The 11,866-nt window shown below is 40.8% G+C and overlaps 3 pseudogenes; all 3 read right to left on the bottom strand.

Annotated features, from left to right (window-relative positions):
* Positions 1-988: 988 nt before the first annotated feature.
* Positions 989-1,979, bottom strand: LOC149176837 (ATP-dependent zinc metalloprotease FTSH 5, mitochondrial pseudogene; annotated as a pseudogene).
* Positions 1,980-5,554: 3,575 nt separating this feature from the next.
* On the bottom strand, positions 5,555-6,545 carry LOC149176836 (ATP-dependent zinc metalloprotease FTSH 5, mitochondrial pseudogene; annotated as a pseudogene).
* Positions 6,546-10,120: 3,575 nt separating this feature from the next.
* LOC149176835 (ATP-dependent zinc metalloprotease FTSH 5, mitochondrial pseudogene) lies at positions 10,121-11,397 on the bottom strand (annotated as a pseudogene).
* Positions 11,398-11,866: the final 469 nt, after the last annotated feature.

The following is an 11,866-nucleotide window of genomic DNA, read 5'->3' as shown; positions in this document are numbered from 1 at the left end:
AACTTATGCTAAATTATCATACCACAGGAATCTCAGAAGTCAGAGCTGTGAAATTTCATTAAAAATCCCTGCCAAAAACTGTACATTGAAAGCTCTGTTCTCCACCAGCTCTCAGCACTCAGAACTCTCCCCCTCTCCCCCTCTTCCTCTAATGAATTTTTTTTTTTTTTAAATAATAAATATAATACTGCTAAGGGGAAACCAAATCGACCCCAAAAACCTCTGCGCTGTTTCAACTACAATTACAAAAATTAGAAAGGAGCGTTACATCTATCCTAAAATAATACAGCATTCCTCTAAATCTGCTGATGATTTGGCTAGTTATGAGGCAAAACTGATGCTCAGATCCCATAGAATCAGGGCTGAGGATTAAAATAGGCAAAATTCGTTCCTAAATCGCTGCTTATGACAGATGTCTCTGTGTCTTTTTCGGGTCTTTACTTTTCACATTCGTTTTCTGTTTGAAATCTTTAACAATTTCACATTTGTGCATATTGTGCCAGTTGTATTCACTGAATGCTCTTTATCTGCCTGCGCTGTCTAAAACGCTTCCATCTGCATTGCCACGATGATTCGATGATGATTTAGTGTCAGAAACAAATATGCCTTGCCTATCTTCATCTGTAGAAACAGAACCTGGAAATGATAGCAGCATATATCACAAACAAGAGGCTCGTTCACAAGCTTAGAAGGGTTCTCTGCGAAAGCACGTGATGCGCCCCTTCAAAATGTTTTCTGTTTGGAAGGTTTCCTTAAGAGAATCGGGACGGTGAGCAAAAACACAGACTCCTTCCTTCGCAGACCATATATGCAGACACCCGTTGCGCAACCCATTTGAAAGCATTTGAATATATAGGTTCACCGTCTTTAATTTGAACAATTGTCTTCCTTGCTCGACATCCCATAATTTGATTGTTGAGTCAAATGATCTCATTATTTCTACACGGACCAGTGGGGCTCATAGATTTCCTTTGTGTGCTCTTTGAGATCATGTAGACATGTATGTTGCTTTCACACTCCATATCTTTGTTGTCAAGTGTCTGGATTCATCTGAAATTACAGCGGATTTGCGTTCACTTACCATCATAATCTTGTCTTTAGCATACTCATGGTCAGCCATGCTGACAGCTTTAGCACCAACCATTGCTGCTTTAAGAGCGGAAACATTCACCAAATTTGCAAGAAAAACACTTGAAAATCCTGGAGTTCCTCTCCCAATAATCATCAAATCTACATCATCTGCCTTTAAGACCTTTGACATGTGACATTCTAGGATCTGCCTGCGACCTTCAACGTCAAGGTTGGGTACTACAACATGACAATCAAAGTGACCAGGTCTAACCAGGGCCTTATCCAACGACCCAGGGAAATTAGTAGCAGCAATAACTATTATTCCTTCATTTTGCTTAAAAGCATCCAGCCCCACCAGTAGTTGATTTAGAGTTATTTTCATATATTGTTGATCTTTAGGATTGCAGCTTCCACCAATTTTGTCAATAAATATGATACAAGGTGACCGCTTCTTTTCAGCTGCAAAATGATCCCGTACCCTTCGTGCTCCAACACCCACAAAGATTTCTTTAAATTCACTTCCACTGCAAGAAAAGAAAGGAACTCCAGCTTCACCGGCAATGGCCCTAGCCAACATAGTTTTCCCTGTTCCAGGTTGCCCAACAAGCAAAACTCCTTTTGGCGAGTTGCCACCAAGCCTCGTAAATAGCTTTGGATATAGTAAATAATGAACACTTTCCTCTAATTCTGCCTTGGCCCTTCACATCGTTGAATTTAGTGTTTGACTCCATGCTTGGCTGCACCTCTTCATTTAGACCGAGATCTTTACTAATTCCCCGATCCTCAATAAGGGCTCCAACTCCGGAAATCAAAAGGAATGCAAGCGCAATTGTTCGAAATGCACACCATAGTTTTCCAGCGTGGTTGCACAAGAAACTCCATATTATTAGAAGCAGACTTGAGGGCATTATCCGTTATCAAAGTAAAATCATTCTTTAATAATGGCAGCAGAAAATCATATATATTTGCCAAGGCAGAAAGCAATTCTCGATTATCTTCATTGGAAACCCCTCGTGAGATGAAACATGAAGCAGCAGCAGGATATGCTTCAACAAAAGCATCCAGAGTAGCAACAACATCATTTATGAAGTCCATAACCTCCAGTAAATCTTCATGAAGTTGTCCCACCATTGAAGTCAAGTTTCTTCCTGAGAAAGGCAGGGCCTCAAATGCAGAACAACATCGATGGTGCATTGTCTCAACTATGTGTAGAAGCTGAGGAACTACCTCCTTTAACTCATTAATTAAATCTGGCTGTGATTTTAGGGCATCAATAACCAATGATCGGGCTAGCTTTTGCATTATCATGCCCATATATAGCACAAACATCCATCAATTTTGGCATGTCCAACAACCTTTTCCCCAGCAAGAGATCAGTGTGCTCCTTTGAGCTAAAGCTTTCACTTGCACAAGCTGCAAGATCTTGATGTGATGACATGCGATACAGGACCATGAAGACACGTTGGCTTAGCTCCTGATCTTCAACGAACAGCAGGGCATTCCCAGCGCTAACACAATCATTTAATTCAATAGCTGTGACAATGAAATTTGTTCGGGATTTCCAGTGAGACTTTCTCCAAATAGCTTTTTGCCTCTGATTGCTAATGATGTTTTGAATTGTGCTTGTGCAGGGATAGGAGCTTGAAGTCGCTGCTGCCTTTTGAAGAGCTGGAGAATAAATTACCTAATCTAAGACAACACATTTAATGATTTCTTCTTCAAAACAGGGTTTTGAAGAAGAATCAATCTCTGACATGAGACGGAGTCTAACATCGGCTCCACTTGGGATGGCAGCTGCCGCTCTGTGGAGGTGCCAAGAACCGCAGAACTTTGGGAGAGCAGACAGTGCCTCTACCCATTGGGCAATGGAGTCATCATCAACACAACTCTTGACTTATTTTCAAACTGAAACTGAACTCAAACTAATCTGATCTCAAGACTGAAATGACTGGAAAAACGACTTAACAATTTTCAAGCAAACTAAAACAAGATGCTGCCCTTATGGCTGCTTATTTATTTACAAAACTACCCTACTTTGTTGTACAAACACTAGATCAGGTAATACTAAAACGCCAAATTAACCATTCAAGTAAACCTGAGATTGACGTCGGTTGAGAAAGCTTCCACCAGGTCACAGATGCAATCGCTGGCAGCCCTTCATGCACGTACTGAGCCTGGTCACGGAAAAGACAGCCTGATCTGTCAATCAAACTGAAAAACATGTCCATGTATGCCGCAATAGGATCACGGAAGCCGGACTCTGTTGGCTGCCCCAACTCTGCGATGCATACTTCCAGCTGCACATCGTCAATGTATATATCTATGGGCAAGTCTGTTATTTCTTGTTTCAATGGAGGAACAATTTCCAAAAACTTTTTAGGGTCTTGGAAATCATATGACTGGATTTGCTCATCGAGACACTGCATCTCCTTTTCGATTCTTTTAACAACTAACTCACAAGCAACAGTTTTAGCTTCAGAAGAAAACTCTAGCAATTTCAAACCTTGAAGGAAGGTACTGAAAAATTCTTCGTTAATTTCAATATCCACGAACCACTCTCTAACTTTGTTTAGAGCTTCACAAAATGCAGGGTTTACCACATACCCTACCATTGCATGAGTGAATCAACAAGCATTGGAATGTCTGGATCGAGTTGGAGTCGCCAGGTGAATGGTTCAGCCTGCATAAGTGTCTGACTGCTGTCCACCATCGGCATCAGATCTGCACCTTGATTGCATGTTTTGGGGTAAAATTCAAATGAAGTGTTGTATTCACAAGCTCACGGAGATTGACTAAAGCAGCATTTATCTACTTGCGCTGATGTAAAACAAGAGCGTTTTCGAAGGCTACCTGGCGTAACTTCAGGCTCCGTCTAAGACTTATGAAATAACACGTCAATGAGCAAAGGATTACATGTTCTCCCCAGTATGGTCGCCAGTATGTTAGCGCTTGAAATTTCACCTCGGGCTGAGAAAGGTAAACCTCAAGGCTACATCAAACCATTTAGCCTCGTAGCTAGCCCTACGGGGTAGGAGAAGGCTCTCTCCGGTCAATCTCGGTAGATCTTCAATGGGATGAGATGACGAACAAGGTAACACTGATATTAGGCTAGTAAACTGATTGAAAAGTTTGATTTGGGGTTTTTAATTAAATGACGGGGTTTTTCTGGGCTGCATGGGCAAAATCACAGCTTGAACAGAGAAATATAATGAACAACACAGATTATCGACTGAGGCAAGGTAGGCAAGAAATTTAGCACCAAATCTAGATTTAAATGGGATGGCAAGACTGGTGAGGAGCTGACAAGGGCATAGGAGATGAATCCTTGTCAAACAGAGGAAAAAATTAAACATGAACAAACTTATAGGCAGAGCATGGCAAGCATGAATTCTTACCTAAACACTTCATTTGTTCAATTAGAAATGATCATGTAGTGAAATGAAACATAACAAATTACATATGAAACAAGAGAAAAACTTATGCTAAATTATCATACCACAGGAATCTCAGAAGTCAGAGCTGTGAAATTTCATTAAAAATCCCTGCCAAAAACTGTACATTGAAAGCTCTATTCTCCACCAGCTCTCAGCACTCAGAACTCTCCCCCTCTCCCCCTCTTCCTCTAATGATTTTTTTTTTTTTTTAAATAATAAATATAATACTGCTAAGGGGAAAACAAATCGACCCCAAAAACCTCTGCGCTGTTTCAACTACAATTACAAAAATTAGAAAGGAGCGTTACATCTATCCTAAAATAATACAGCGTTCCTCTAAATCTGCTGATGATTTGGCTAGTTACGAGGCAAAACTGATGCTCAGATCCCATAGAATCAGGGTTGAGGATTAAAATAGGCAAAATTCGTTCCTAAATCGCTGCTTATGACAGATGTCTCTGTGTCTTTTTCGGGTCTTTACTTTTCACATTCGTTTTCTGTTTGAAATCTTTAACAATTTCACATTTGTGCATATTGTGCCAGTTGTATTCACTGAATGCTCTTTATCTGCCTGCGCTGTCTAAAACGCTTCCATCTGCATTTCCACGATGATTTGATGATGATTTAGTGTCAGAAACAAATATGCGTTGCCTATCTTCATCTGTAGAAACAGAACCTGGAAATGATAGCAGCATATATCACAAACAAGAGGCTCGTTCACAAGCTTAGAAGGGTTCTCTGCCAAAGCACATGATGCGCCCCTTCAAAATGTTTTCTGTTTGGAAGGTTTCCTTAAGAGAATCGGGACGGTGAGCAAAACCATGGCCTTTACCAGCATAAACACAGACTCCTTCCTTCGCAGACCCTATATGCAGACACCTGTCGCACAACCCATTTGAAAGCATTTGAATATATAGGTTCACCGTCTTTAATTTGAACGATTGTCTTCCTTGCTCGACATCCCATAATTTGATTGCTGAGTCAAATGATTTCATTATTTGTACACGGACCAGTGGGGCTCATTGATTTCCTTCGTGTGCTCTTTAAGATCATGTAGACACGTATGTTGCTTTCACACTCCATATCTTTGTTGTCAAGTGTCTGGATTCATCTAAAATTACAGCGGATTTGCGTTCACTTACCATCATAATCTTGTCTTTAGCATACTCATGGTCAGCCATGCTGACAGCTTTAGCACCAACCATTGCTGCCTTAAGAGTGGAAACATTCACCAAATTTGCAAGAACAACACTTGAAAATCCTAGAGTTCCTCTCCCAATAATCATCAAATCTACATCATCTGCCTTTAAGACCTTTGACATGTGACATTCTAGGATCTGCCTGCGACCTTCAACGTCAAGGTTGGGTACTACAACATGACAATCAAAGCGACCAGGTCTAACCAGGGCCTTATCCAACAACCCAGGGAAATTAGTAGCAGCAATAACTATTATTCCTTCATTTTGCTTAAAAGCATCCAGCCCCACCAGTAGTTGATTTAGAGTTATTTTCATATATTGCTGATCTTTAGGATTGCAGCTTCCACCAATTTTGTCAATAAATATGATACAAGGTGACCGGTTCTTTTCAGCTGCAAAATGATCCCGTACCCTTCGTGCTCCAACACCCACAAAGATTTCTTTAAATTCACTTCCACTGCAAGAAAAGAAAGGAACTCCAGCTTCACCGGCAATGGCCCTAGCCAACATAGTTTTCCCTGTTCCAGGTTGCCCAACAAGCAAAACTCCTTTTGGCGAGTTGCCACCAAGCCTCGTAAATAGCTTTGAATATAGTAAATAATGAACACTTTCCTCTAATTCTGCCTTGGCCCTTCACATCGTTGAATTTAGTGTTTGACTCCATGCTTGGTTGCACCTCTTCATTTAGACCGAGATCTTTACTATTTCCCTAATCCTCAATAAGGGCTCCAACTCCGGAAATCAGAAGGAATGCAAGCGCAATTGTTTGAAATGCACACCATATTTTTCCAGCGTGGTTGCACAAGAAACTCCATATTATTAGAAGCAGACTTGAGGGCATTATCCGTTATCAAAGTAAAATCATTCTTTAATAATGGCTGCAGAAAATCATATATATTTGCCAAGGCAGAAAGCAATTCTCGATTATCTTCATTGGAAACCCCTCGTGAGATGAAACATGAAGCAGCAGCAGGATATGCTTCCACAAAAGCATCCAGAGTAGCAACAACATCATTTATGAAGTCCATAACCTCCAGTAAATCTTCATGAAGTTGTCCCACCATTGAAGTCAAGTTTCTTCCTGAGAAAGGCAGGGCCTCGAATGCAGAACAACATCGATGGTGCATTGTCTCAACTATGTGTAGAAGCTGAGGAACTACCTCCTTTAACTCATTAATTAAATCTGGCTGTGATTTTAGGGCATTGATAACCAATGATCGGGCTAGCTTTTGCATTATCATGCCCATATATAGCACAAACATCCATCAATTTTGGCATGTCCAACAACCTTTTCCCTAGCAAGAGATCAGTGTGCTGCTTTGAGCTAAAGCTTTCACTTGCACAAGCTGCAAGATCTTGATGTGATGACATGCGATACAGGACCATGAAGACACATTGGCTTAGCTCCTGATCTTCAACGAACAGCAGGGCATTCCCAGCGCTAACACAATCATTTAATTCAATAGCTGTGACAATGAAATTTGTTCGGGATTTCCGGTGAGACTTTCTCCAAATAGCTTTTTGCCTCTGATTGTTGATGATGTTTTGAATTGTGCTTGTGCAGGGATAGGAGCTTGAAGTCGCTGCTACCTTTTGAAGAGCTGGAGAATAAATTACCTAATCTGAGACAACACATTTAATGATTTCTTCTTCAAAACAGGGTTTTGAAGAAGAATCAATCTCTGACATGAGACGGAGTCTAACATCGGCTCCACTTGGGATGGCAGCTGCCACTCAGTGGAGGTGCCAAGAACCGCAGAACTTTGGGAGAGCAGACAGTGCCTCTACCCATTGGGCAATGGAGTCATCATCAACACAACTCTTGACTTATTTTCAAACTGAAACTGAACTCAAACTAATCTGATCTCAAGACTGAAATGACTGGAAAAACGACTTAACAATTTTCAAGCAAACTAAAACAAGATGCTGCCCTTATGGCTGCTTATTTATTTACAAAACTACCCTACTTTGCTGTACAAACACTAGATCAGGTAATACTAAAATGCCAAATTAACCATTCAAGTAAACCTGAGATTGACGCCGGTTGAGAAAGCTTCCACCAGGTCACAGATGCAGTTGCTGGCAGCCCTTCATGCACGTACTGAGCCTGGTCACGGAAAGGACAGCCTGATCTATCAATCAAACTGAAAAACATGTCCATGTATGCCGCAATAGGATCACGGAAGCCGGACTCTGTTGGCTGCCCCAACTTTGCGATGCATACTTCCAGCTGCACATCGTCAATGTATATATCTATGGGCAAGTCTGTTATTTCTTGTTTCAATGGAGGAACGATTTCCAAAAACTTTTTAGGGTCTTGGAAATCATATGACTGGATTTGCTCATCGAGATATTGAATCTCCTTTTCGATTCTTTTAACAACTAACTCACAAGCAACAGTTTTAGCTTCAGAAGAAAACTCTAGCAATATCAAACCTTGAAGGAAGGTACTGAAAATTTCTTTGTTAATTTCAATATCCACGAACCACTCTCTAACTTTGTTTAGAGCTTCACAAAATGCAGGGTTTACCACATACCCTACCATTGCATGAGTGAATCAACAAGCATTGGAATGTCTGGATCGAGTTGGAGTCGCCAGGTGAATGGTTCAGCCTGCATAAGTGTCTGACTGTTGTCCACCATCAGCATCAGATCTACACCTTGATTGCATGTTTTGGGGTAAAATTCAAATGAAGTGCTGTATTCAGAAGCTCACGGAGATTGACTGAAGCAGCATTTATCTACTTGCGCTGATGTTAAACAAGAGCGTTTTCGAAGGCTACCTGGCGTAACTTCAGGCTCCGTCTAAGACTTATGAAATAACACGTCAATGAGCAAAGGATTAGATGTTCTCCCCAGTATGGTCGCCAGTATGTTAGCGCTTGAAATTTCACCTCAGGCTGAGAAAGGTAAACCTCAAGGCTACATCAAACCATTTAGCCTCGTAGCTAGCCCTACGGGGTAGGAGAAGGCTCTCTCCAGTCAATCTCGGTAGATCTTCAATGGGATGAGATGACCAACAAGGTAACACTGATATTAGGCTAGTAAACTGATTGAAAAGTTTGATTTGGGGTTTTTAATTAAATGACGGGGTTTTTCTAGGCTGCATGGGCAAAATCACAGCTTGAACAGAGAAATATAATGAACAACACAGATTATCGACTGAGGCAAGGTAGGCAAGAAATTTAGCACCAAATCTAGATTTAAATGGGATGGCAAGACTGGTGAGGAGCTGACAAGGGCATAGGAGATGAATCCTTGTCAAACAGAGGAAAACATTAAACATGAACAAACTTATAGGCAGAGCATGGCAAGCATGAATTCTTACCTAAGCACTTCATTTGTTTAGTTAGAAATGATCATGTAGTGAAATGAAACATAACAGATTACATATGAAACAAGAGAAAAACTTATGCTAAATTATCATACCACAGGAATCTCAGAAGTCAGAGCTGTGAAATTTCATTAAAAATCCCTGCCAAAAACTGTACATTGAAAGCTCTGTTCTCCACCAGCTCTCAGCACTCAGAACTCTCCCCCTCTCCCCCTCTTCCTCTAATGAATTTTTTTTTTTTTTAAATAATAAATATAATACTGCTAAGGGGAAAACAAATCGACCCCAAAAACCTCTGCGCTGTCTCAACTACAATTACAAAAATTAGAAAGGAGCGTTACATCTATCCTAAAATAATACAACGTTCCTCTAAATCTGCTGATGATTTGGCTAGTTACGAGGCAAAACTGGTGCTCAGATCCCATAGAATCAGGGCTGAGGATTAAAATAGGCAAAATTCGTTCCTAAATCGCTGCTTATGACAGATGTCTCTGTGTATGTTTCGGGTCTTTACTTTTCACATTCGTTTTCTGTTTGAAATCTTTAACAATTTCACATTTGTGCATATTGTGCCAGTTGTATTCACTGAATGCTCTTTATCTGCCTGCGCTATCTAAAACGCTTCCATCTGCATTGCCACAATGATTCGATGATGATTTAGTGTCAGAAACAAATATGCGTTGCCTATCTTCATCTGTAGAAACAGAACCTGGAAATGATAGCAGCATATATCACAAACAAGAGGCTCGTTCACAAGCTTATAAGGGTTCTCTGCCAAAGCACGTGATGTGCCCCTTCAAAATGTTTTCTGTTTGGAAGGTTTCCTTAAGAGAATCGGGACGGTGAGCAAAACCATGGCCTTTACCAGCATAAACACAGACTCCTTCGTTCGCAGACCCTATATGCAGACAACCATCGCACAACCCATTTGAAAGCATTTGAATATATAGGTTCACCGTCTTTAATTTGAACAATTGTCTTCCTTGCTCGACATCCCATAATTTGATTGTTGAGTCAAATGATTTCATTATTTGTACACGGACCAGTGGAGCTCATAGATTTCCTTCGTGTGCTCTTTGAGATCATGTAGACACGTATGTTGCTTTCACACTCCATATCTTTGTTGTCAAGTGTCTGGATTCATCTGAAATTACAGCGGATTTGCGTTCACTTACCATCATAATCTTGTTTTTAGCATACTCATGGTCAGCCATGCTGACAGCTTTAGCACCAACCATTGCTTCTTTAAGAGCAGAAACATTCACCAAATTTGCAAGAATAGCACTTGAAAATCCTGGAGTTCCTCTCCCAATAATCATCAAATCTACATCATCTGCCTTTAAGACCTTTGACATGTGACATTCTAGGATCTGCCTGCGACCTTCAACATCAAGGTTGGGTACTACAACATGACAATCAAAGCGACCAGGTCTAACCAGGGCCTTATCCAACGACCCAGGGAAATTAGTAGCAGCAATAACTATTATTCCTTCATTTTGCTTAAAAGCATCCAGCCCCACCAGTAGTTGATTTAGAGTTATTTTCATATATTGCTGATCTTTAGGATTGCAGCTTCCACCAATTTTGTCAATAAATATGATACAAGGTGACCGGTTCTTTTCAGCTGCAAAATGATCCCGTACCCTTCGTGCTCCAACACCCACAAAGATTTCTTTAAATTCACTTCCACTGCAAGAAAATAAAGGAACTCCAGCTTCACCGGCAATGGCCCTAGCCAACATAGTTTTCCCTGTTCCAGGTTGCCCAACAAGCAAAACTCCTTTTGGCGAGTTGCCACCAAGCCTCGTAAATAGCTTTGGATATAGTAAATAATGAACACTTTCCTCTAATTCTGCCTTGGCCCTTCACATCACTGAATTTAGTGTTTGACTCCATGCTTGGCTGCACCTCTTCATTTAGACCGAGATCTTTAATAATTCCCCGATCGTCAATAAGGGCTCCAACTCCGGAAATCAAAAGGAATGCAAGCGCAATTGTTCGAAATGCACACCATAGTTTTCCAGCGTGGTTGCACAAGAAACTCCATATTATTAGAAGCAGACTTGAGGGCATTATCCGTTATCAAAGTAAAATCATTCTTTAATAATGGCAGCAGAAAATCATATATATTTGCCAAGGTAGAAAGCAATTCTCGATTATCTTCATTGGAAACCCCTCGTGAGATGAACCATGAAGCAGCAGCAGGATATGCTTCCACAAAAGCATCTAGAGTAGCAACAGCATCATTTATGAAGTCCATAACCTCCAGTAAATCTTCATGAAGTTGTCCCACCATTGAAGTCAAGTTTCTTCCTGAGAAAGGCAGGGCCTCGAATGCAGAACAGCATCGATGGTGCATTGTCTCAACTATGTGTAGAAACTGAGGAACTACCTCCTTTAACTCATCAATTAAATCTGGCTGTGATTTTAGGGCATTAATAACCAATGATCGGGCTAGCTTTTGCATTATCATGCCCATATATAGCACAAACATCCATCAATTTTGGCATGTCCAACAACCTTTTCCCCAGCAAGAGATCAGTGTGCTCCTTTGAGCTAAAGCTTTCACTTGCACAAGCTGCAAGATCTTGATGTGATGACATGCGATACAGGACCATGAAGACACGTTGGCTTAGCTCCTGATCTCCAACGAACAGCAGGGCATTCCCAGCGCTAACACAATCATTTAATTCAATAGCTGTGACAATGAAATTTGTTCGGGATTTCCAGTGAGACTTTCTCCAAATAGATTTTTGCCTCAGATTGCTGATGATGTTTTGAATTGTGCTTGTGCAGGGATAGGAGCTTGAAGTCGCCACTGCCTTTTG

This window comes from Pinus tabuliformis, chromosome 4_1, assembly GCF_031772625.1.
Source record: "Pinus tabuliformis cultivar Carrire ecotype Pingquan chromosome 4_1, CPIR1, whole genome shotgun sequence".
Lineage (NCBI taxonomy): Eukaryota > Viridiplantae > Streptophyta > Pinopsida > Pinales > Pinaceae > Pinus > Pinus tabuliformis.
The sequence above is the reverse complement of the archived record's forward strand: the minus strand, read 5'-3'. Positions and strand labels throughout refer to the sequence as shown.